Source organism: Ciconia boyciana, chromosome 2 (genome assembly GCF_034638445.1).
Source record: "Ciconia boyciana chromosome 2, ASM3463844v1, whole genome shotgun sequence".
NCBI lineage: Eukaryota > Metazoa > Chordata > Aves > Ciconiiformes > Ciconiidae > Ciconia > Ciconia boyciana.
The window spans coordinates 46,412,634-46,439,281 of NC_132935.1; the positions used below are offsets into that span (position 1 = coordinate 46,412,634).

Consider the following 26,648-nt stretch of genomic DNA (forward strand, 5'->3'; position numbering starts at 1 on the left):
ACCACATGCTCAGCTATGCCAGCTCAGGTCCTGTTGCCCCAGCAGCAGCTCTGAACGTGGCTGTCCAGGGCCATACCTGGTCCAGTACAGGGATCTGTTTGGATGTACTCTGACAATGTTACCACCAGCAGCTCCACACACCAGAAAGGAGCCGTGTTTTATTGCACCTGAAACACAACACTTGGCTTCTCAGAATATGTAAGCAACAGATTTGTCAGGTGAGCCAAAAGGGATCCTCCCCTCAGGCAGGCCAGCAGAAATGAATGTCAGGCTTGTCTCGTCCAGGACTCACTCTTGCAGCTCTTACACTGAAAGGACACATTGTGAAAAGTGAATTAACACACTGGCATCTGTATTAGCTACGTTAAAATCACCCAGAGCATGGACAGGATTGCCCATACCACATATCCAGAAAGAGAAATGGTTTTGTTTCATGATGAGAAATGGTTTTGTTTCATGGTTTTGTTTCATGATGAGCTGTGGCTCTTCCTTGCTCTCCTCAAGGCTCCACTGGAGCAGGTTGGTGATGGGCAGGCTGCCTACCTGCACGGCAAGAGCAGGGCTGGGAAAGGGTCCAAAATCCGAAGAGGAGCTAGGGAGTAACCCGGTGACTGAAGGTCTGGTTTGACCAGGAAAAGCGCAGCCTTCCCAGTAAAGATGATGAGGAGTTGCAATAAGAGTGGGTGGGTAGGGTGGGGCGAGAGAAGGCTTGAGAGAATTGAGCCCAAATGACTCCCACACTCGGGAGAGCTGGAGACTGGGAGCCGTCCTTTCTGGAAAGCAGCGCGCCTGGGTGTACAAGCAGCAGAGAAAGACATTACTCCTAGTAGAGATGGGCAGGAGCTGCAATATTTGGACTCCAGTTTTCAGTATCACCAAGTACAGAACATGTATGGGTCTGAGCATGTGGACCTAACAGACCTATCTTAATTTCCTAAGAGTCGTAAAGGCAAACTTTTAGCAGCGTAAAACATAAAATATAATTTGGAAAACCTGTGTTGCTGGGGGAGGCAAAGAGGCATGCCTTAGCCTTCATGGAAAAAAAAGCTGTTTTGGCAAGGGCAATAATTAATGAGCCAGCGGTCATTTAAGGTGGGCATAAATATTTGCATCTCAGAAACATTTGCCACCTTCTCCACGCTCCCCTTCCCTCTGTCTGTTTTTTCCCTTCTCTGCAGCCTCCTCTCTCACGCGTTCTTTTTCTCTCCCCTCCTCTCCCTGCCTGCCTGCCTATCATCTTGCTCTAATTGTTTCCAGATTTGTGTGGGAGGTCAGGGCCCAGGAGTGCTGCTTCATGCCAAGTTTATAAACAGAGCAGTGTTTCCAGATGGCCACTGGCTCCAGCCTGGCTAGCAGGTTGATTGGGACCAGAATAACAACAGGTGGAGAACAGACAATGAATTCCTTGACACTTATTTTACTCCCTCTGCTTTTTCCCCCATTCCCTCCTCCCTGCAGCCACCACGGCTACCACCAGCAGACCTTCAAGCCCTTGAATCAGGGCAGGGAGCTGGAACACAGGGGAGGGAGAGAGAAGGAGGAGGAGGAATGATGAAAGAAAGTGCAAGTGACTTCCTTGACCGAAGAAATGGCGGGGCAGGAAAGGAGACACATGCTGCTACCCCCCTGCCACCCATTACTGCTGCTGTTAATTAAGGTGTCCTTCAAGCCCTCATGGAAGAGACCCTCGGAGATGAAATAACGGCGAATAAACAAGATACCTTGGACAAACAGAGAAAATTATAAGATTGAGTTAACAATGCTCCTTAGGCAACTGCTTGTTCTCAGTTTTTGGCAAGGCAGCCTGGGCCACCAAGCCCACTGGCAGTGACGACACATCTTCAGCCACAGGGAGCTTCATACTCTATTTTTCCAGACAGAGCTAGTCTCCCCCAGGCTCCAGTTTGCTACCCCCCTTCCCAGGCTCCTGCTCTTCCCAGTTTCCTTTGCCTCCTCCGAGCTGAAGTTTTCTTCCCACTCTCCACACCAAATTCCCACATTCCTCATCGAAAGTTGTTTATAGAAATGACAGAGGCAGGGAAAAGAGGTTCTGCAAGGCAGTAGCAGAGGTGGTTTTATTTCCTTGCTCTTCCCGGTGCATTTGGGGGAGTTGTTTGGCACAACTGCATTGCTCCGAATGACTGGGTTTAGAGCAGATCAAAAGGTGGTCACAGATGACACGAAACTGCAGTAGGTTCGACTCAGGAGAAGCCTCACTCCAGCTGAAGGAGAAAGAGGCATAAATTAAAGCAGACAACAATCCTGATTTCTGGCCTGCGGTAACACGAAGGGACATTTTATGTGCATACACAGAGTATAGGCAACCCCTACTATCATATTCCTCCTGGAAATTCCCAAAGGGAAGGCAGATCCTGGAAGCAGATGGGAGAGAAAGAGACAGGGTCTGAGGAGTAAAGCTAAACTTTATATGCCCAGGCTGATTCAAGCTGTGGTAAAACTTTTAGGAAGGCATGAACAATAACCCATCAGGAGACATTTGCAAGAGTGCATTTTGGTTCTGGTGGCTGTGACTGTCACCTCCTCTGTCCCCAAAGAGAGCACCGGGATGCAGGAACTGGATCCCGTTCCAGCTGTACGCAGGGGTGCCGGGGCTGCTCCTCTTCCTCACTGAATCTCCCAGGTATCCATATGACTGGGAGCTCAACTTCACAAGGAGGTAATGGGGAAAAGGAGTGAAAGGGGTACTAATGAGGGGAAATAAGGAGAAACAGTCAGTCTTCCAGATGAATTCATTTTATACTACCGAACTGCAAACTTTCCTGTTTCCCTGCCTGGCCCAGTTCTGTGCTCCTTAGGGTAAAAAGGCAGAACCGTTAAGAAGCAAAAGTGTAAATGATCAAAAAAATTATAATCTCAAGTGAATTAATGAATAATGAGACTAAATTATTGAAACTGCTGGACATGACTCACCAGAATAGGCTCGACAAACCTGCTATACACAAGAGAAAGAAAAAAGGGTAAAATTTTCTCTCCATTTCCCGCTTGTGCTTACACTCTCCAGATGGCTAAATTTAAACTAGGATGAATACCCTGGAAATAAACCCATAGAGCAGTATTGGGACTGCAAAATTAAAAACTGCTTTCTTAAAAAAATTATTCCTGAAAAATTCAATAGCTGCATTAAACAGAATGTTATCCAAAGTTGATAATTAACCCAAGACTCCAAAGTGAATTGTTTATTTTCTTTTTATTTGCTGCACTCCTCACACGTAAATAGAGAAATTCAAAAGGCTGTGAAATGGCATACACAGTCTCCTCTGTTCAAATGAAGTTATTAGTAAACTGACCGAATTGTTCACATGGGTAAAGCAGACAGAATTTGCCATGTTCATTATTAATAGCATATTTTCTTATTTGTATATTCAGGTCCTTAATGGTTGACATGTACTCTTGGATTGTCTATAAAATACCCCCAAAAACCATTTTGGCACAAGTGCCAGCGTGAAGGTGAACTGAAATTTAATAGGACTACAATTTGCTGCTACTCCGAAAGCTCTTATATAAACGGTGTGTGAAAAGCGAGCATAATTTAAAAAGCATTTGCTAATATTTGCAATGCAAAAGACTGCAGATTCTTGCATATGAATACCTGGAAGCAGATTTGGAAGCATTTAGGGGTTTTCATGAATGTCAGCAAATTGTTAACAGGTTTTTATTTTCCTGGAGAAATTTCATGACTAGTCTTAGCTGTCAAATTTTATATTGCATTAGTTCTACATCTACAAATAAACACAAAAACATATTAAGCTAGTTAAAAAATCTTTGCACTTCCAAAGCTTCTTATATCTCAGGATCTCAAAATGCTTTAAACAAACATTGTGCCTAATCCTAAGGATTGGTTTAAATGAGGTCACTCAGCACTTCTTAAGTAGATGCTTAAGATATTTTGCCACAGTGGACTTTTAAGATAGATCATTTTATGGCAATAGGGTAAGCTCCAACAGTTTGGAGATTCTCCCAATTTCAGACTGTAAATTCTCTGGGGCAGAGAATGGCTTTGACCATATGCTTAGGCAGTAGAGTCTTGATTTTACTGGGAATTCTGGACATAACTGAGATGCAAGTAGAATAACAAAGGAAAAGAATAGGAAGTGCCGAAGACAAGATGCTCACCACGGCAGGATTTGGGTCTGATCAAACATGGTAATTCTTATGTGCATATGACTTCCAAAATTCTACTCATTCACAAAGTTTCCAATTATTTGTGGAGCATTATTGGGACTGTAGACTGATCATTTTTCATGTCCCGCTAATACTACTGCTTTGGCACGGCACTATGTTTTGTATAACTCAGAAACGCTAGGCCATGCCTTTCCTGTCGCAGCTCCTGCGTTCTACAGAAATCTGTGTACCAGGTTTTTCAAAAAGGAATTCAGTTCATTGCTTGGTTCATAGATGTTTTGCAATACCTGTGTTTCTCCTGAACGGAATTATCCAACTCTGATGTATCAAATCCAGGATAAGTAAGCTTGAGAGTTGACTGTGCACCAAACTCTAAATTTCTGTAGTGAAAGTATTGATATGATGCTGAGCTGTGAATATTTATCTTCAATCCTGGTTTCTCTTTCAGCAGCTCATCATCGACTGTGATGACTAGAGTCACTTGTGGACCTCTCTATGGAGAGAAGGCAAATGACGTTTGTATTTTAAACCAACAAAGAACAGCTTTCAATAGGTGGAAAGCTGAAGATGGGCAGGCCTATGAATTACTATCGTAAGTGATCCTGTTTAAGGAGAAGAGTTTGTTTGCATAATGCTGATTTTGCAGTGTTGATGTCCACATGAACACAGCATGGTAAGTAGATGTTCTTGTTCTGAATGTGACTCCTTGCGCCTTTTCACACCCAGGCAGCACAGTGGGAAATGCCAGGGAGTCTGGCTTCAGTCACTGGCTCAGATATCAAGTTAAGCTTGAAAGGTCAAGTTCTGGGAATCCACATTTCAGAAGCTTTATATGTAAACGTAAGCAGAAGTCTTAAAGTTAAGCATCTACTGGAAGATGCTTAGATTACAGGTGCTTCTTCTATAATCAGCAAAGACTGACACCCCCACAGGCATCTTCCATGGAAGGATCTCTCACTTGTACACTGTTGACTGTAGAAGGACTTCAGAAAACTAAGATAGCTAGACACATAACTTCTTTTAGATGCCAAAAATAAACGGCAACAGCTTTTTGGACTTTGCCAAAGATTAAGCTCTTCACACAGACATAGCTTTTGAGACCTACTGGTGCAACAGCATTTTCAAATGTAAATGTTTCTGAACATTCCCGCTGTAGAGAGATTACATAAAGGCTTCCTGAAATGTAGCTTATTTAGAAGTGAGGTGCATACCTGAGCTAATGTTCCTGCAAAAAAAAACAGCTAAGCTTCTTCTCACATAACTTTTGAAACACCTCAAACCAGAATGAAGTTATTTTTTCCTTCAAATAAGTTGGCAGGATAGTGAAAAGACTTGTGTAGAGGAGGTGAGAAATACCATTTCTAAACGCTGAGAAAACCAAGCAAACTGTCCACAGTGACAACCCATATTCAGTGACTGTGGATTATTTATTATGCTAGTCTGAACTGCTACTCTAAACCAATGATACAGGCAGAGCTGTGACTGAAGATGGGAGAACATGCAAATATTGTTCATAAATGCTTCCCTAAATTTTTAAATTAAATTGGAACTCATGTTTGTGCAGTTACGGAGTCCACTCACAAATATTCAAGTAGTTGGGTGCATTCTCCTGAGCATTCAGAGATAGCGAAGTATGGGCCTGTAAGAGGACCATTGCAAAGCCTCTGAACAGTTCAATATACACAGACCCCTCATAAAAGCTTTTTTTCAGGAAGCACCTTATAAATTCAAATAAACACACAGAGCATGAGATAACCAGACTGGTTAGCTTCACTTGACAGTGCCCAGTGGCTGTTACTCTGAAGATTACAACTTTGGGCATTAAACTATCGGATTTCTGGACTTGTGCCAGCCAGAGTCCAAATTCCCTGGGCAAAGAGGCACAACACAGTCTCAGCAGGACACCACAGTCCATCTCGGGTGGTCTGAGAGCTACTCAGTAGGTCCAGCAGGTCCCAGAGATAAGTCTGGCACCTACTCCAATTTGTATGTTTTGAAAGGTGCGTAAATGCTATAAGCAATTTCATTGCAAGGAGTTCTGCTAATGAGTCTTCACGATGAGGGTGTTGAGGCACTGGAACAGGTTGCCCAGGGAAGTTGTGGATGCCCCATCCCTGGAAGGTCAGGTTGGATGGTGCTTTGAGCAACCTGGTCTAGTGGAAGCTGTCCCTGCCCATGGCAGGGGGGTTGGAACTAGATGACCTTTAAGGTCCCTTCCAACCCAAACCATTCTATGATTCCATGATTCTATGATAATAACAGATGTTCTTCTGCTACGTTTTCCATGTAGAAGCTCAATCAAGTCACCTCAGGCTGTTTTTCTTTTCTGTTCTTTGCCACCCTAAAGATAGGAGACCAAACACAGCAAATACACTTCACCAAAATGGAGAGCATCTTAAATGAAAAGCATGTAATGGTGGGAGCTGCTGCATCACAGGAAAAGGCAGACTAAAGAGATACAGAGAGACAGGTTATAACTATGACCACTAAGCATCAGATGTAGCAAGTACACTTACTAAAAAAGGTGATAGTGAACCATGGCTTGCAGGGAACCTAACTGGTGAAATTTAGACAAAGCTTTTTCTCCACAGGAATTTATTGATTATGAGGTCTGAGCAAAAGGAATCACCTGGGAGATTTTTCCCACATGTTTAATGAGATATTAACTGCAAGATTTTGTTAAAAATATGTGAAGAAAAAAAAAGTGGTGCCTTGTTCACTCTAAATTGTAACACCTATACAAATATTAAGATGCTACAATAATCTGCTCCAACACTTCCATCTGTATTAGTATAACCGTTGCACTGGGCTGCTCTTTTGCTGAAGAACACTGCAGTATGTCTACAACCATTTGCATATCTTCTACTGCCAGATCTTGTAATGATACAAGACTCCAGTTCAAGGAGTAAGTTTGTGGCAACATTCTGAAGTACATAGTGTCATAAGGGCAAGTATGGTATGAATGTAATTTTTTTTTTTTTTTAATTTAAATTAACCTCAGATGTTAATTGTAATCCATTACTTACTTTCTGATTTAACTGCAAGTATAGTGGTCTGGAAACTACTGACAAATACTGACTGTATAATAACTAGCACTATGCTGTTCTTGTACCTTTTGCAAAGAACAAATTGACATCGATTGAGTTCTACCTAAGAGCTGCTATGATATCATGGGCTGCACAGTGAAGCCCTAAGACAAACCACTAATGTCTGTAAACCATTATAATAGTAATACTTAGTTAAAATCATAGAGCCTAAAAGGTCTAATGTTCATCGGTCTGCCAGAGGACTGCCCGTGTTCTGAAACTTCACAACAAATCAAAGGAGAGCAAATAATAGTGATTAATGAGCAAATAACAATGTAGTTACTGCAGTGGAGTTGATCTCTGAAACAAAGCAGAATTTAGCAGCTAAATAAAGTGGAAGCTATTAACGGCATCTTTATTACTATGCGAAGGCAAGTAGCAACTGTATAATTTAAATAGGTCCATTATGTAACATTTTTTCTAATTCATTCCTGATCTGCTAAACTAATCTCTATTTTTCAGGGGGTTTGAAAATGAATTAAATGGATGAAAAATGCAGCTGAAAGCCAGGATTATTTAAGGAATGGAGAACAATAGGAAAGCATGACAAGGAAAGATCAGCCATTTGACAATGAAGCAACATCCTGAGCCTGAAGCACAATACTATTGAGTAAGCATCTGAGAAAATGTTTTATTTCTTCACCCAGGATGCATTCTCTTTCCTCTTTCTCCTCCCCTCCTAGCAGTGGAGCTTGACTTGGTGTTAACCTAGAGAAGTCTAACTTGGGATTTCCTAGACTGGACTAAGAACTCCATTTGTTACATAGCTCTGTAATTCCACATACTACATTTATAGTGTATACTGGAAGTCCCAGTTTTATCTCACCTAGATATGGGCACTGAATGGAGGCAGCTACCCATGGGCTGTAGGACCCCTAAATGCCCTTTACAGTCAATGGAGAGAAAGAGAGACACTCCAGCAGCCGACAATTCAAAGAACCATAATATTGTTCACCTTCTGGAGATCTCTCATCCTCTGCTGATTGTAAAGGAAACCTAAAATAGGTATGCTCTTAACACAGGTGGCTAAAGTTAGGTGGGATGATTCCCATCCAACTTTTCATGTTCTTGTGCATTTACACGAGCATCTCATGCATCTCCTCCCTATCAGAAGTGAAGGTTCAAAAGGTTCTTCTCTCCACAACGTCTGTTATATGAGTTTCAAAAGCTGTTCCTACCACAGTTTTCCAGGCAGCTTGAGCGAGGATATTTGTCTGGTTACAATGCTAGCTTCCTTCAAATAATGTCTCGTTAAATAGTCACCAGAAAAGAAATCTTTATCCAATAATGATGCTGCAATCATGCAAGATTTTTATTTTTCAATGACACCATGGTGCCTATCAGGATATAAGGAATTTTCTCCTTATTTTTTGATCGTATGCACTAAGCCATTGCAAGACATAAGAATGGTGCAGCACTGTCAGTTAATTTAGTGCAGCATTTCAATAATGAAAGTCAGGGACTTTTGAAGATTTGAAAAATATATTGAAAGGCTATATATTTAAAACTAACACCTTTTCATTTAGGCATGTAAAACTAGTGTTACCCTTTTATCTAATTTCCTGCCCCTTTTACTAGCGATTCAGTTACAGCTCTTTTCTGTTAGGAACTGGCAGTTCAGTAGTTCAGTGGACCAAAAAGTAATGTAATATTTTGCAAGTTTTGTTGGAAAAGTAATATAGTAGTGCTATTACTAATGAGGAACATACTCCTACTACAACTGGGCTTTCCTTTAAAAAATTAATGAAAAATAGCAAGTACAGCTCTGCCCACTGTTGCACTTGTACAATCCTTTGCGATTAACAAGAGCTGTACATGCTTACCTAAAGACACATCTGAGTCCTGTGGTTGCACTCAATCTACTAAAAAGCACCAAGTTTGTTCAGATTCACTTACAGGAATAATTTAGACTCACATGTTTCAGCCATGGTCTGCATAAGAGGTCCATTATATTTTCTTAGTTGATACACAACAGCATTAGAGATGGGTCCAGCTTGGAGCCCCAGCCAAAATGCTGGGGTTAGAGGTTCAAAACACAAACCTGTTCCCGAACTAATTAGATTCTCCCTCACAAAAACAGAGCTTCTAAGTCTTATTTCTTCCTTCAGAAAAATCTGGGAAGGGGATAGATCTTTAGAAAATTGCAATTCTTATTTGTGTAGCTCCATTTAAACTTTATAGAGAAGAAAGTCTGGCCTGATGCAATTATTAAATCATCATTTGATGATCACTGAAATTCATTGGAATCTTACTTTAATCTTGCTCATTTAAAAGCCCTTGGGTTTTATTTGTTGTGTATCAGGACACCTGACTTGACTGCAATGACTGTGATCAGAATTTCACCTGCCAGGTAATAATAAATTGTGCTTTTGCAACAATTTTGTGGTTAGTTTCCTTTCTCTCTCTCTCAACTTCATCTTTAAGCTCTTTTTTCACATCCACTATATTACTTAATGCCTGCATTTTTATTCTTGTGGTTTTCTTTCTACTTTTTTCCTCTACTTCATTCTTTTGCTGTTCTTCATTTTTGCTTAGTCTAACATTTATTGTGGTTTATTTTTAGGATACATGTATATTTGGGGTGGAATTATAAACTGAACATTTATATACTGAGTATATGTTTTTGTTGGAGAAATATATAATTGACGACTGTCCTTATTCTTCTGAGAAATGCCAATAACAAATGGCAGGCTCCAGTTCAATGAGTCCTCTACCGCTTTAACAAAACAAAACACTGAAAGCAGGCAAAGGAAGTACAATAGGATAATTTTTTAAAGTACAACAGTTTATCCTGGGGTCAAAAATCTTGCAAATGTTGGTGTTTGACTGTTTCGCATCTGTCATAATCTTATGCTGAAATACGATTTAAATGTCAATAACATATTTTGCAAAAAACATGGTACAGATATACTGGAAATAATCACATTGAGAGGAAATAACACACTTGAATCTGGAAATTCCTTTTTAACTTCTAGGCATATTTCTCAGTTTATTTAGATGTTAAAGAGATCTATTGCCCTTTAAAGTACAGTATTAATAGCTGGGTTAGTTTAACTGCCCTTTTCCCACACACATATGTTTTTGCAGACTAACACCTACTGATACACTTTTCAAACCCTTATATCTCCTCTGATTCCTAAAGGCTCTTCTGTCTTCATTTCTGGATGATGGTCACAGAGCACGAAGCCTACTGGAATAAACACAGTTTGTGAATGCAAGTTCCACAAGTTTCACTGCTGCTTGAGCATGCACGTAGGTCCCAAAGTTGCGTTTGCTTAAAAAAAAATGATTGCATTAGTGCCTCTAAAAATTGATTATTATTTGCCATGGCCAATTCTCTTTAAAATCTAATATAACTGGATAGGATTCAAAAGAAGCGTTACAGAGTGACTGAGTAAGGCTAGGCATGGTCACATATTTAAAGTGAGGCACCCACGTGAGCCAAAGGGACATACCAACACACAGGCAGGCTCTGGTGACATTGGCACCACTCAGCTCTAGTAAATTTTTTACTTTTACCTCTGCTACATTGATCCACAATGTTTACTTTTTCACAACTGGTCTTTTTTGTTAGATGTAGAACATCTACTATGAAGTAGTATTTTCCAAAAGAGAGGACTGGGGAAAGGGGAGGTTGTTGAGTTTTTGAAGGGGGTTGTTTGTGTATTATTTGTTTTCTTACAACTGGCAAAACCCCAGCAGCTATTCTCCAGAAATTTCACAAGAAACATTCATATGGGCAGGAAATCTACTGGCAAGAAATGGCAGATGAAAGAGTTATGTACTGCTGAATGAGAGCTTTGCACCTGCACATTGCTTAAGTTGGAGAACACGCTATTAATATAATCACAATAGCATAACCAGCAGGATGCGTAGTCATCTACCAAGAAGATTTCATTTCGAGACCTCATGGACATTTTTGGCATTACTGCAAAACAAGGAGTTGAATCAATTTCAAATGCGCACTAAATGAAAAGAGGAAAAAAAAAAAACAGTTAAACAATTACTATCAGGATATCATGTTAAAATTAAGACAAGAACTGTATAACTGAGCCCAGACCAATCTACTGGAGGTCCAAGGACACCAGTGGGATTATAGGCAGGGATGTCCAGTAAGTAGGGTCAGAGGAACCCTGCTTCAGATTCATTCACTAGATTCTGTTTTATTTCTACTTTATTTTTGGAGAAACCTTTTTTTTTTTTTTCCCCTCAGGGTCATTAAACTTAGACTGGAATAGAGCTGTTCAAAAAACTCCTATGGAACATTTTTTGGGGTCAGGATTTGGTAATTCATTGAAATCAAAATATTTCCAATGCATATCAAAACATATCAACAAAGTTTCAAAACAAGTGTTGTCCCAGTTTCGAAACCTGGAAGCCCTGAGGTCTCTAGTTCAAAGGTAGACTACTTGGTGGGCCTTCCTGCAATGACAGACCATCAATCCTCTGCCCTGGCAGTCAGAGGGTTGAGCAATGGTCTGCCAGCCAGGCAGGACTCCTCCAGAGCCCTGCAGGCTTCCAGAAAAACTTAGCCAAAATCCAACTGTCCCTGCAAAAAGTTTAGATTTCAGTCAACTGCCAAGGTCTCTCTGAAGTTTGCCAAACAGCTTTACTTTTGAGACTGGTTCCATCAGTTTTTCTGTAGAAATGTTGGTTTTTTCCAAATAAATCATTTCACCCCAAACAAGCCATTTTATCTACCTCGGTAATCACCTAGATCATGCAAAATGGTGTACCATCCCTGGACCCATGATGCTGCTTCAGGTTTCAGGTGCAGAAAGATTATGTGCAGTTCAGTCTTTCCAAGCTGACCACCACCTCTGCCACGCAATCAGTCCCCTCCTTACTGTGTTTCACCTCAAGTGGTTTTAAGCAGCCATAGGTAGGTAATGCCCAGTGCTTCCCTGGGTGAGAAGGCTAGGACCTGGCAAAGGTGGTTCATGAGGAATTTTGGCCCTTTCCTACTGGGATCTGAACTGCCAGGGAAGTAAGGGAAAACATAATTGTGAGGAAATCACTAAAATCAACTAAAACAGTACCCATTAAAAACAGTAATACAGAAGTATGCAACCTATATTGCTACCTCTCGTATTATTGGACATCAACACAGAACATACAACAGCAATCCTAAGAGCCCCGTGGGGGATGCACTGCTGAAACTTTGCACAGCCATGGTACAAGAGCTGCTGCCCCGCCACACTTGCTGCCCAGGCCAAATTTTCCTATGTGATAGATAGGCCAGCCTCCATCAAGAGTCATGGGAGCCACCTACTCATCTGGAAGGTCACAATTTCATCCACCAAAAGGCTAAAATACCAAGCATGGCTTGTGAACTGAAGGGAGACAATGAACCAACATCCCTAGAAAACTGTACGGTGATCAAAGATTTTCTACTCCTATAGACAAAAATCTTTTGGGGGCTGACCCGCAGTGGTTTATTCATAGATTTACTGAGCAAGATTGTTCAACAGTCTCCATAGTGGGTAAACCACTGCTTTCATCTGAATGAGATTTTACTACGGTCTTTAAAGACAGCTAAATCAACATAGCATGCATCAGTATCTTATCAGCAGCAATGCCTTCTGAGGTTTGTTTTCTCTCCTTTATTCACTGTAAAATCTATTGAGTTGCAAGGAATACTGAGTGGGAAAAGCCATTTTAAATTGCATGTTTATCATTTTAATGTCATTTGAAAAACTAACTTACAAACTTTATCATTTTGCTATTAAAAAAAAAGAAATAAAAGCTATATGAAACTTGTAAAGAGTCACAGAGTACTCATCCAGATTGCTGACTGTCAGTAAATGCCTCAAAAATCTCTCCCACTTCTTTACAGAGACTAAAATTCAGCAGTCCAGTGAACTGGACTATAAAATCAGCATATCTGCCCCAAAACAAGCACGCTTTTTCTCTGCAGTAACGCAGCTAAAATGCATTTGCGGGACAGCAGGCTGGCACTGGGCCGTGAAAGGTATTCGCCATTTTGTAAAACAAAGCAGCCATCCATAATCTTTTTCGTTTCCAGATGATAAAAGGAAAGTCTCATTTTGCGACTATAAAAAAAAAGTTAAAGCAGTACAGCTGTAAGCAGAAATCCAGTCCACTTGTGGTTTAAAGAGCTCCACGCCTACTGTACATAAAATAATACGCTGGTATCATTAGCATAGACAACAGCTTGTTTTCAATTTGGCTGCAGATAATGAAATTATCCCCCAAATTACCATAAAGTGGAACAAATAAACACAAAAGCAAACTCTTGCTTTTTTTTCCCCCTTCAGCAGCGCTGGCTTTCAGCTATTTAGAATAAAAGCAAAGCTTCTGTTTTTCCAGAGCTCCAGTTTGACCTCAAGCAGATAAAGAACATGAAATGACAAACACGCAGCAAAGAGTTACTGTGTCCTTCCCCCCTGGCCTCTGTTTACATTAGGAAATGTACCCGGGGAGGAGGGAAGGGGAGGCAGGAGGGCTGCCTTTCAGCGCCGCGCTCAGCTCCGCTGGCTCCGGCTGGAGCTGGCCCCTGTTTCTGAGTAAGCTTACTCCACTCCAGATGTGCCTCGGCTCCAGCGTGGCTGCCATGTACAGTAAATCGGCATCTGAGGGCTCGTCAATCTGTGGGGTAGAGCAATTGCGGTCTCGCCAGGCCGCCCCACTGGCACAAACAGAAATTTGCGCCGCTGAACTGGAAAAGGAGGAGGAGGAGGAGGAGGAGGAGGAGGGAGAGGAGGGAAAGGGGCAACGGGGAGGGAAGGAGGCAAATAACGGGAGAGCAGTGTGTGAAAGGTGAGGGGCTGGAAGGTGTCTGGTCCCGGGAGGAGAAGGGGAAGAAATAAACACTAACAGCCAACGGGGGAAATGTTCTTAATGCATTTGTAAATTTACTTGTAAATGTTTTACACTTAGAGAGAAAGGGGAATGCTGCGTATCATTTGGCAATGTTGGCTGTCTATAGGTCCCTGTGGATATACTGGTTTAGTACGACTTGTAACCAGGGCAAGAGAAACGTAAAATAGCTGGGAAAACACAGCCAATTAGTCATTACATGTAGATTGTAAAAACAAGAGAGGAGAGACAGAGAGAGAGAAATAAATACCCTCAGCAAATTGAGTCACTCTTGTTTATGTCCCTGCAACATGACGACGAAAAAGCGGAGGCAACCATGCCCTCTAATCAAAGTGCAACCTGCAAACCAGTCAGTGCTCTCATTCAAAATCCTCCAGGATTTCCTGACGCTCGCAAGATTTACCTATTTGCTGTCATTGTAAAATACAAATTGTTTCGCTAATCAGGCAGTTTGCTTTGGACCTGACCCCAGTTGTACAAACTCCAAGTTGGACGTTCATTTCTGATCTCCTGCCGCCTACACAGCCGTTGCTAACTGAGTTTTAATAGGATGAGAAAACGATCTTTTCTTTTATAGCGGGTTCAAATGAGCTACCCAGCTTCAAGCTGACTATAGCTGTGTTTTCCTAATCACCATTTTTTTATAGCAATTCTGAGGACCAAAATGCTTGCTCCCCCTCCCTTCTCTTCCAACAGCGCCAAGTCTAAGAATGTAAATAAGTGCTAAATTGAAACACAGAACAAAAATGGGTCAGATTTAGTGTAATTGAGTCATAGTTAAATTTAGGCTGCTTTTATTTGCAAAAGTGCACTTTAAGAGCAGCTCTATACAGCATCTCTGGGTAGAATGAGATGCCTCATTTATTTATTATTTTTATTGTGGTTGTGCCTGAAATTCTCAACAAAGGCTCCCAGTCCCATTGTGCCGTGCACTGTAAAAGGTGAGCTATGCATTTTAAAGACTCTCCTTTGCCCGAGAGGCTATCCTCTGGGTACCATCTGGGTTAAATGGCAGCACCTTAAATGGACAGAAATAGTCAGCTGTTCCAATTTTCAAAACTTGCGAATCAAAGCTGAAAAAAATCATGAGGCTGCAGGAAAAAAGTCGTAAGTTTTTCCAAAGGGTATATGCAGCATCCTTTCTTGTCTCCTGATTTGTGAGTTTTCAAATCTTCCCAACACACTGCAAGAGTATGAAAGCTACATTTTTGAAAGGAATGCTCAGATTCTTGCAGTATCCCTTGATTTAAGGAATGAAGGCTTAAAAACATCAAATACCATTAGATTTGAAATAAAGCCATAAGACTTGGCAAATACAACTAACAGTTGTATATGGGACTTGATTTTCCTTAACAACCCATTGACAGGATACTAAGCTCTCTTCCTTCTAGGTTAAATCAATCCTGCAAGGTACAAGGTGCTCCAATTCTGATTGTGAAGAACATATGTAATCATATATGATTAAACAATTAAAGTAAATATGATTATTCTTATGCATAAATTTCATACTGGGTTTTCAAACACTGGAGGCACTGAGATCATTACCTTAATGCAGGGCAATAGAGAAGCTCAACAAGCCCCCAGCAAGCAAGCAGGCATGCATCTGCCAAAGAGGGCAAGTCCACGCATAAAGAATATGTGTCACTTTACCAGCTCTTCTGTGTCAACCAGAAGGAGGCACGCTGCCTCCCACTTCTTCCTCTCATCTCAGTGTCCAGCCCATGCCCCAGCTAGCCCCCGCAGAGGGTTCTCGCCATTGCTTTATGCCTTGTACGGTCATTTACAGCTGGACAAAATGGACATAAAACAAGTGTATCGAATCAGCATGGCAAGATTAGGTCAAAAATTACCTCAACAACTGACTGTTTAAAATTAGGCTGGCCAAAGCACTGGTAAATGTACAACAGGGTCTTCCCTTACACTGACAGAAATATGAACTGGGTGATCGAGCAGGTGTTTTCAATGGCCAGCATTTCCATGCAGAAAGGCAACACAGACAGGTCGCACTAGACAGTAGCTGAATTTAGTGAGGAATGTGATTTTTTTCCCACCCAATGTTGAATGAGTGGCCCAGGGGAAATGCAATACTTAGAGGACACCAAGAGCAGCACAGTTCTTAGCTCATCCACCACAATAATGTCACTAATTTGAGAATAAGTGAGCATAAAGCTGATAATAGTTGTCTGTAAAGAACCATGTATGATGGTAAGATGATATCAGACAATGCTAAGTGACCATGGAGGAATGTATCTAGAAGCTAGGACACAAAATGAGTGAAGCATGAAGAGGGTGTTGAAAATGAATCACTGAGAGAGATGGGAACAGTAGAGCAAATAGTGCAGTCCCTCTTCAGAGCAGCCCTTCAGTATCATGCTCCTAACTCACAGCAATGGTGTTCTTCCACTTTAGTTTTAGCCATGTTTTTACCATGTAAAGTCAAGTCCTTGTTTACATGTGTATCATAAGTGCATCCACTTAACCTCAGGTTTATTATGCGTATGGTCAGAAAGGACAATTTCCCTGACAAAAGTTTAAAAAAAGACAATATCAACTGGATAATCTCACTAAAATATGATAATATCTTCTTTCTTTGCTGGCTCAACTAATGCAATGTGCCCTCTTGCAAGACAGCAGGTACTAACAACTCAAGAAAAATTGCCTGCAGAAGAAGTGATGCTTTGTATTTCCAACTATAACCACCTTTTAACCGTGCATTAGAATCTTGGATCTACTTTTTTCTTTGGTTTTTCTTCTATACACATTCCAAAGCACCTGACAACTGAAGGAAGAACAGTACTGTCCAGCCATTGTGTGGGCAGATGTTGTGTAAATTTCCACAAAAGATTCTGCCAAGCCTCCCTCTTACACAGACCTCTGACACCTGCAATATTTGGAAGGATTACTTTCTATATCAGTGAACTTCCCCCCGGGACTGAGACAAGATGAGCAACCAAGACCCTGGCTCCAGAGCAATCCTGCAGAGCACAGAGAGATGCAATCATCCTTCCCTCCTTAAGGAAGGAACCTGGCTGCAGAGCAATCCTGCAGAGTAGACAGGGATGCAATAATCCTTCCCTGCTTAAGGAAGATGCAGCAGTCCCATGTTCCAGGGAAGACAAAGGTGGCTCACTTTACACATCTCCTAAAAAAGTGGACATTAACGAAAGTTTGTTAAGTATCCTGCTTACAGTCATTTACAAATAAAATCAAATGTAAAAGGACTGCAAGAATAGGCTGTATTGTAATTGAAATTCTTTATAACACGAACTGCAAACTTGGCATTTCTGTTCATAAAAGAACTACCAGTAAGTCCACCGGGCTTATATATGCCAAATGTTTAACATCCCAGTAGCATGCTTTTTATGATGCCTTTGACACCTGCAGAGAAATTACATCAAATCTGTAGCAGCAGTATTAGGTAATGCACCAGAGTTCAATGTTCAAAACATCCTGTTCTTTACATAGCCTCTTGTCTTACACAAAAGCAGTTAAAAATAATAGAGCTTGTTCACGTGCCAGATTTACAAGCTTGTGTCCATAGACTTTGTAAGGCTCATCTTGCAAGGTTGTTTTGTTTTACCTGTAGGCTGGGAAAGGGGAGGCAGGAGACAGCACAAGAGGGAGGAAAGCTTTGTGAATGGATGGTTTCAAGCTTTCAGGAAAAAATGAAATAACTTCTACCACTCTGCTTTTATGACAATTAATTTACTTTTCTGAAAAGTAAAATTAATAAGAAGTGAAATTTGTAAGAAGTGAGTAACAGAATAAGCATCCTGTAGCTGGACTGGAGATAGATTAAAGTCATGGAATATTTATATTTGTAGTTTGAGATCTGGAGGCTTGGATCAGCTAATTAGTAAGACAAATACCATTTGCAAAACTTGGATGTTGATCCTGATGCAGATTTTGAGCTCATCAATCTTTTGGAATGTTTAGAGGAGAGGAAGCTTGGCTCTCCTTTCAAATTTCACACTAGAAGGCTCTAGCTGGATTCAGTGCTGAAAGACAAAATAGAAGAAAAAAAAAAAAAAGAAAAAATGGCTCTATGTAGGCTTCTACAGCCTTGCTATGTAACATTTACATTGTAATAACATCAGTGCTGCTGTTACAAAACTATGTGAGTAATAGGCCCTCTTCTTACTGGGATCTGGGGCTCCTGTTGTTGTTGAGGGAAATCTGAGCAGAACAATGCAATCCACCAGTGCCTTTATGTTCTTGTCACATTCATGAGTCCTATGACTGATCTCTTTGCAATCAAGACTCAAAGCTATAACTGATCACTTTATTCTGATTTCTTAAGATGTTGAGAGCTTTGCTGTTATTCATTCTGTTTATGAAATGCCCATTTTCACTGGGAAGCAACATATTATTGATAGTGTGTTGGACTGGGAATAAAGGGACCTGGCTCAGCACATCAGTGAAGTCTGCTACCAACTCCTGGCCTTTGTCACAGATGCACTTCTTAGACACAGATTATGTTTACAGTTATCAAGTCTAAAAACCGTAAAGACCTTCATTATTGCTTAATAAGGTGCTTTGAGATCACGGATGAAAAGCACCAGGAAAAAATAACAGTAATTTGTACAAAAAATAACCAATGCTGCACAAAGAAGCACCAGATCACAAACAAGCTGAATTTCACACTTCCATTGAAGAGTCTTCAGTTTATACCCCATCAGATTTGAGCGCAGCTATTTTGTCCAAACACCTACATACAGTCTATTTGTAATGTACCCCTCATAAAGCTCTTCCTCTTACTTCCTGTGAATAGGAATATTGCAAAACTGCACAGAGGAAGTGGAAGTTTAAAAGCTTTGCAGAAACCAGATGGAAAACGTGATAGGAAACTGAAAAACAAACATTTTGTGTTTTCATATATATTAATTACACTTAACAAAGGTTAACTTCAACTCATATCTTTCCCTCAGTTTTTTTGCCCAGAACTTTTAATTCTTGCACTAACAGTTATACACTGTAAGGGCGTCTACCAATAACAATAGCAAGAGTCTGGTAAATGTTTTATTATCAAAGGCAGCAAAAAGTCTTATTTTATGTAGAGGAAATAAGCCAGAATCAATAAAGATATAACCTGTTGCTTTTATTAAATCACTGAAACAAGACTTCTTGATTAATTTTTACCAAAATGCAGTTCCCTTTACTAGGGTTCTCTGGGTGATTTTTACCAAGGTTTTCGCTGCAGGAAATAGTGGACAAACTCCAGATCTCTGAAAGAATGACAAAACGGTATGATATACAGGGTCTCCCACAAGAATACTAGGGACTTCATCTCTCATGGACCTGGGAAAGACCAAACAAAATTTACACACGGCCTGAACCCAGACTGGGGTCTGGCATTTGAATAATCCTGGAGTATTTTCAATCCATCTCATTCTATCTTAGTAGCTGCTTTATTTTTTAAAGGGGGCTAAGCTCAAAAGATCTTACTTAGGCCCCTGTTAAATCAGCTGATTTTTAAATTCTTAGCATCCACCAGCACACCTGAAAATCAGAATACTTATTTTGTTCTGTAAATTGTGAAATAAAATTTTGAACATTTTATGTCTGTAAAATCAAATTATTCTGAATGTTTTGTCTTTTGTAGTTACTGGCCACTGAAGATTGATGTTGTCCTGTAACTCCTTGCTGATTAACACAGTCCTCTGGATGCCTAATTTGTGAGAGATTTACACTGTGCAAACATTATTTACAGAGAGCACTCGATTCTCTCTAAATCAATTAGATATGCCTTTTCAGGCACACTTTCTGTTGGAGACTGCCAGAAGAGGGTTTTCTTTTTTACCTGCAACGGGGATTCCAAAACCACATCACCTCTGAGAAGCCACGGGGCGACTTGGAAATAAAATGGTCCTGCCAGTGCAGCCTCCTGTATAATTGAAATGCAATTTAAGGAGTCTTCAGAGGAATTTCTCCAACTCTGGAGGAGGCCGATCAGCAATCTGACCTCCAATAAAGACAACAGAAGGAAGCCCCCTTTGAAAGATAGAGGAAACTTTTTTCTTTGAAAAGCATTCTTAGGTGCCGTCTGCTGATACAGTGCAGACTTATCTCCTGAGGTCCAGACAAGCCTGTGTTACTGATTATGCCAATATACCTCATGCGGTTCTCACTGCCCTTATCTAAGAATGGGAAAAGTCAAGGAGAGCAAGTGAAAAACAAAACAGAACCCTACCTAATGGAGGAGTTTGCCATCAGAAGTGTTCTAAATGCATCCAGAGAAATCTCCCTGCATATATATATATATATATGAAGTTTGGGAATTTTACTATTTTATTGTTCTCTGGAAACAATGAGATTGTCAACAAAAAACTAGCAAACCATGTCCATAAACCTGACGGATACATGTACAAACATGCACACACAATTATGCACTGTGTGTGCAAAATGAGCATTTGTACCTAAAGGTATACATGAGTTCATGATGTTTAACAAAGGCAAATACTAAGTCCTGCATCTGGGATAGTCTAGAGGCCAACTGATTAGAAAGCAGCTTTGCAAAAAGGACCTGGGGCTACTGGAGGACAAACTGAACGTGAGTCAGCAGTGTGTCTTTGCAGTGTTAAAAGCTAACCTCATACTGGGATGTTTTATTAAGAAAATAGCCAGCAAGTCAAGGAAGTTATTATTCCCCTCTATTCAGCACTTGTGAGACCACATCTGGAGCACTGCATCCAATTCTGGGACACTGACAAACTGGAGTAAGTAAAGCTGAGGGCCACCAAGGCGGACAAAGGGCTGGAGTACGTGACTTGAGAGGACAGCTGAGCAAGCTGGGTTGGTTTCGCCTGGAAAAGGGCAAGCTGAAGGAGAGGGTCTCACTACCATTGTCACCTACCTAATTGGTGGTCACAGACAGACGGTTCTTGGAAATGCACATCAAAAGGTTAAGTGGTAATGGATGCATGTCACAGCAAGGTAAATTCCAACTACGTAAGGGGAAAAAGGGGGAAAAAAGGGGAAAAAATCACAACGAGATTGGCCAAAAACTGGAAAAGGCTGCCCAGAGATGCTGTGGAATCTCCGTCCTTAGAGACATTCAATACTTGATGGGAAAGATATGGTCCAACTCTGAAGTTAGCAATGCTTTGAGCAGGCAATTGCACTAGAGGAGCTCCAAAGGTCACCTCCAACCTAAATTATTCAATGAGTTTATATTAGTACACAAAAGTTCATCTGTTTTCATGGCTAACTGGTCTTCCATCTCACATCAGAAACAGAGGAAGTGCGTTCTCTGAGAGTTTAGAATTTGTGGGACAAAGTGACCCACTGCTGAGGCAGAGTAAGACTAAAGAAGACCTGGAGTCAAACCAACCAGCATGCCTCAAGCAAACCAGAGCAGTGCAATAAACTAACCAAATCCATTCAAACATACAACAAAAATTCCCATGACTCAACCGCCTCCATAATCTGTCAGCTCTACCTCCCGCCTCCACAGCCCTATCTAACACTAGAGCCCAAGCTGCTGGACACTTCACTCCAAACATTGTGGTTATACAGGCCCCCTCCAAGCCTAAGGCCCAGATCCATGAATCCTGCCTTAATTCACTCCTGAGAATGTGTGTATTTTTTGGTCAGAATTTCGGTTTTCTATATTTGGAAAGTCTCACCCAGTCTTTAGCTGACTAAAGGAAGCCAAAGAAAATGCAAAATGTAGTGGTTACCAAAGCTAAAATCCTCCCTGAATATGACTGTTCCTTATGTATTTTTGCACTGTATATGTGCTTACCAAACCTCTAGGAACTCAGTCTGCTCCTTATTTCATTTATAGGGAAGGGATGAGAAAGAGTTCGTTTCTACAGAATTCCCCAGATACAGTCTACTGCAAAGTACATCATTAATAAAGGATTTTTCTATTTATTTGTTTCACCCAGAGCAGCTGGTCAGTCATATCTCTCTGGGGCATGTCAACTAATACATATTATTTCATAAGCTGAGAATTTTTGAATAATACTGTCTTGTCCCTTCCATTTGTATTACATTACATGGGAGTAAGGAAGTATCTTTTCATTATACTGTAGAAATTTAAGGGAAAAAAATATTTACAAAACACTAGAAAATGATTGAGCAGAACTGAGGATTATAAAAATGTCGATAGACCATTGTATAAGAGGTTATGTTTCATAATGGTAAAGGAGGAGGCTAAGAATAAATCTGACTCATGCTCATGTGAGGTAGAACTAGTGAATGACAACCAAGGAAAATGTATTAAAAACAACAGTCAGCTTTTTTTTCCCCACAGATCTCAAAGCACTGAAGTGCCACTGAAGTCAATAGGAATCTATTATTGATTTCAGTGAGAAATGCTGGCCCACTAGCCTCATTTTCACAGTTGGAGAAACTGAGACACAAAAATGTTAAATGAGTTGCAGGATATTACCCAGCAAATAGCAGAGCTGGGAATAGTACTCACCTCCCCTGGAGGCCAGTCCGTGCGTCATCCACCGCACCACTTCCTCATACTAGAAGGCAGCAGCAGAGCACAAATTTCAGGGATTTTGTTTAATGAGAATGGGAGATGGAGAGATCTAGAGGCTCACCTCTAAAGTAAAGGAATGCTGGGCTTGTTTGACTGTTACATCCAATGTGGAACTGCTGACACTAAAATATGAACATGTCTTTGCTCATATGCAGACTATTAAGGGTCAGGATCACAAGGAGAAAAAAAAAATAATTCAATTTATTTTAAAAACAAACACACAGCAATGCAGATTCTGTACACAGTGAGTCAGGAGGCAAGTTTGCAAATCATAATCAAATGTGATTTAAACAGTGTATCTGCTAAAGTGGTTGAATCAACCAGTTGATTAATGTAAAAGGGGTCTTACTTTGCATCAGATGCCTACCAATCCTATTTTTTACAGGTTACTTCTCTTCAGCTTGAAACGGGTGATATCAGGTTCTTTAATAGAACACATGACTTGTAGCATGATTATTTATGTCTCACTGCTGTATGGGTGGCATATCGCTTTACTCCTGAGACAGATGCACTGACTTTGCAGCTTATTCCTACAAGGATATTTTAATCATTTAAAATGATTAATATGAATCCATTTTCATGGCAAATACTGTTTGACAATTTCCTCTCCCTGTGGTCACTGCTGCACATGATTTGGTATTAGCCTCCCATCTTAGGAGGTTCTGCATCCTCAGAAGAACACATGGGGTGGGACAGGACTAATAGATACCAACTTTTGATTGTCTTGCTGAACAGTTTCGGCCCATGGACCTAGAATATTTCAGGCTGCCAAAATGCTCATAATTGAGGAATTGCCCAAACATATGCAAGTCCCAGGTGGGGGTCCCCTTCCTTTGGCCAGCAGCTCATGCCCCTGGTAGAACCCCCCTTGGTACTGGGAGAGGAGCAGCGGCTGCAGTGCTGACATTGCTTTGGAGCAGACCCACTGGCCTCAGTGTGGCTGACGGCTGCACTTACTTACTTGTGACTACCTGTGCAGTGCATTTTTTCCAGAAGGTTTCAAATCACTTTACCAAGCTGACTAGTATACATTACTATTGTGATGGTTTTGTGAAAAGGGAGTTAGCAGTTATGGCCTAGAATATCTGAGATGGTTGCTTATTTCAAATTATTTAAATTGAAGGACATTGTAAATATTTAACATATTACCTTAAGTGAAGGCAGTGTGTGAATGGCAGAGCAGCAAAAAGATTATAGGATTCATATCTTATAGTTCAGCAACCTTTCAGATGGACCACGTCATGATTCAGGGGCAGAAAATCCCTGCCCTTCAATTCACTTTAAGCCTTCTGACTTTCTTGCTTTAATACAAACCAGCTACATAATTTAGCTTCATGACTGCTAGTGGGAAATAAATATTACTGAAGCTTCAGACTTTGAACACTTCAAACTTTTCCTCTGATTTTAATCTTTGAAATCTTGTAAATAAACTTGTAACTTTGACATTACAATCCTTCAGCAAACACTTTCTTCTTAATGACATTTTACTCATTACACTGTTCCCACCTACCAGGAGCTTCACTTCTGGACTGGGTTTGGCTTTTATTGTTTTAGTTTTTTTAAAAAGACTTGCCATTATGCAGCTGTGTAATATATGACAATAGAGGGTGATAAATACTGCACAGCTGAAGCTGAAAACAAGTTGAGTTAATGGAATGAAGTGAAGGTGATGACACTTTTTTTTTTTACACAGAAAGTCATGAGATATTTTAAACAATATGTTTTACCCAAACTCAAAAAGAAATCCTTCATTTTTCCCTAAAGAGTTTCTGGTGCAAAATTTATTCCCACTGGAGAACACACACAAAAAAATAAATCCTAACCTCTATTTAATGACTTCATGAATTCACACAAAGTGGGATAACATTTATGCTTCGAAATCCAGGTGAAGTAGCAGTCCTCCATTCTGCTGCTAAAATCCTCTCTGCTGCTGGTGGCTGCTAGAAATTAAAGAGTTAAAATGGAGACCACTGAAAAAGAGTAAAGCGTATGTTATATACAGCACTTTACTTGCTCACTGGGCTTCCCATGGACCAGTGAAGGTTAGGAACCACTTCTGTAAAGGAAATGTATATGGTGTCAAGTTATAGACAGTCCTGTGTGTTAGCTCCATCTCTGCAACTGATTAGCCCCAGAATGACTTTGGCCTCACATAGTTTCTTACAAACATTATTTAGTCAGGCTTCAAAACTTTAGTAGGCAATACTGTTATTCCCAGTTTACAAATGAGTTGTAAGTGCGACAGGGTTAACAGCTTTCTGCAAGGGGACACATTAAATGAGCATCAGGAGCTGGAATAAAATTCAGTTTCCCAACCCTTGCCCACTTAACCATAATGTCCACAGTTTAAACCACTTAGATGAAAAAAAAAAAAAAATTAAGCTCCTTCACTGAAACCATGTCCCCTGAAGTCATTTCTGATGCCTAAGTAAGCATTGTAATTTTTAGAGCTACTGTGCACCTGCAGCTTCCAAATAGTTCCCAAAGGTCATTTACCTATCCTAATTTTTCCAAGCCCCAGCTTCTTAAGTCTTTCAAAACATGGAAAGAATAGTTATCTGTCTCCTAGTCTTCCTGCCCACTGAGGTCAATGAGAGACTTTTCTTTGACTTCAGTGGCTGTAAGACTTCCCTCCCGTATTCTTTTCCTTCAGTTTTAGAGAGCAATTGTTTCAGGGTGGGTAAATGTCTGCTTCAAGAAAAACTGTTGTGTTGAGAATCATTATCTAATCATTACCACCCATGCACCACACAATACAAACAGTAAAAATGATGAGCAAATAAAACAGCATAAAAATAAAGAATAAGAAAACAGCACAATCATCCTAACAGCAATGGCTGGAAATTCATCTTGGAAGGCTTAACTGTTCCTGTGGCACAGAAGCTAGGAGTGATTGTTCTGTGCCACGATGGCGTTGCCCAATAACCCATTCTGTCTAAACTAACAGAGCTGGCTAAATTATCCTGCCTTGTGTTCTCTTTTAATTAATTGTTTAGTTTAAAGAGAGGATAAAAAAGGCTGGCTTGGATCCAAGCTCAATTGCCTGCTGCTATGACAGAAAAAAGTACTGATCAGAATATTTCTCTGCAGAATGAAATGTGTATCTCCTGGGCTTTTAGCAATAGCAAAACAAGTTTACATTTCTGTCTCTAATACGATTCTGTCCTCTAAGTCATTAACAGTTCCTTGATCCCTTCTCTTATTCCTGCCCCCTTTATCTTATTTATTGAAACTTGTAATATAAACAGCATTTCTTCACCTACTGTCTTTTCGAATTGTTGATTGTCTGGAAAATGGCACTAGCGCAAGGTTTCAGGGCATTTCCTCTGCATAGCAGTGGTGTTTCAGTTGCATGTGGGTACTGTCAGACACCAGCCACCATTTAGGGCCATCAGGGGCAACTTGGGGAGCAAGATACTCGGCCAGTGTAAACGAGCACAGCACAGTGTGACCTCAGGAGTATTGGGCAGATTCGCACAAGGCTGAGGATCTGGCCATGTGACTGTTTCCAGCTAAAATCACATTCTTCCCCCACCACACGCTGGAAAATTAGAGACTGCAGATCTTTCTAAACATGCTTATGGATGTAGAGAACCCTTTCATAAGGCAGGGGGGGAGGTGGGGGAAGAGGTTTCTTCTGAAAGGCAGCATAGGACAGGATTGGAAGTGCCAGCACTTTTGCCCCCTCGTTGCCACATTCCTTTCCCAGGCCCGGCCGATGAGGCGGTCTGTAAGCCGCTCTGGCTGAGAAGGATCGCATTGCTGAACGGGGATGGGAAAGGCAATGTGGTTTCCTGAAAGGTTTCCAGCAAGTACATGGGAATGGAGCTCTTGAAAGAGACATGGAGCTGGAAGCACTTCCCTTCTGAGAAACACTTCCAATCCGCTCCCCAGGCCAAATGTAATAACAGCTCTGACATTATTATTACAAAGGGGGAAAAAGTCATTCTTCCAGCTCGCTGCTGTGATTTCTCCATTTTGAAACCACACCTTCTTTGAGACCTGGAAGTCATGTGGTTTAACATGCAAGCCTGCTCACAAGGGATGCTTCTTGGGCACATCTCTACCAGCATTTATCACCAAGT

The 26,648-nt window shown here is 40.8% G+C and overlaps 3 long non-coding RNA genes across 5 annotated transcripts in view; 1 reads left to right on the plus strand and 2 right to left on the minus strand.

Moving 5' to 3' along the window:
* The window catches only part of LOC140647660 (uncharacterized), a 45,756-nt gene extending 21,560 nt beyond the window's left edge, over window positions 1–24,196 (plus strand). Inside the window, exons 2-6 of one of the 3 annotated variants that reach the window (XR_012040898.1) lie at window positions 1,459–2,677; window positions 4,592–4,816; window positions 7,692–7,839; window positions 9,532–9,579; window positions 19,672–24,196. This is a non-coding gene — a long non-coding RNA (uncharacterized lncRNA). The remainder of the gene's footprint in view (window positions 1–1,458; window positions 2,678–4,591; window positions 4,817–7,691; window positions 7,840–9,531; window positions 9,580–19,671) is intronic. The other 2 variants (XR_012040897.1, XR_012040899.1) reach the window with 2 other exon arrangements.
* LOC140647661 (uncharacterized) lies at window positions 8,735–18,006 on the minus strand. The gene is made up of 3 exons (XR_012040900.1): window positions 17,939–18,006; window positions 15,720–15,855; window positions 8,735–13,838 (listed from the first exon to the last, which is right to left on the minus strand). It is a non-coding gene; the product is annotated as an uncharacterized lncRNA (long non-coding RNA).
* A 167-nt stretch (window positions 24,197–24,363) lies between the features above and the next one.
* Window positions 24,364–26,648, minus strand: part of LOC140647663 (uncharacterized) — a 45,194-nt gene continuing 42,909 nt past the window's right edge. Inside the window, exon 4 of the long non-coding RNA XR_012040902.1 lies at window positions 24,364–24,503. This is a non-coding gene — a long non-coding RNA (uncharacterized lncRNA). The remainder of the gene's footprint in view (window positions 24,504–26,648) is intronic.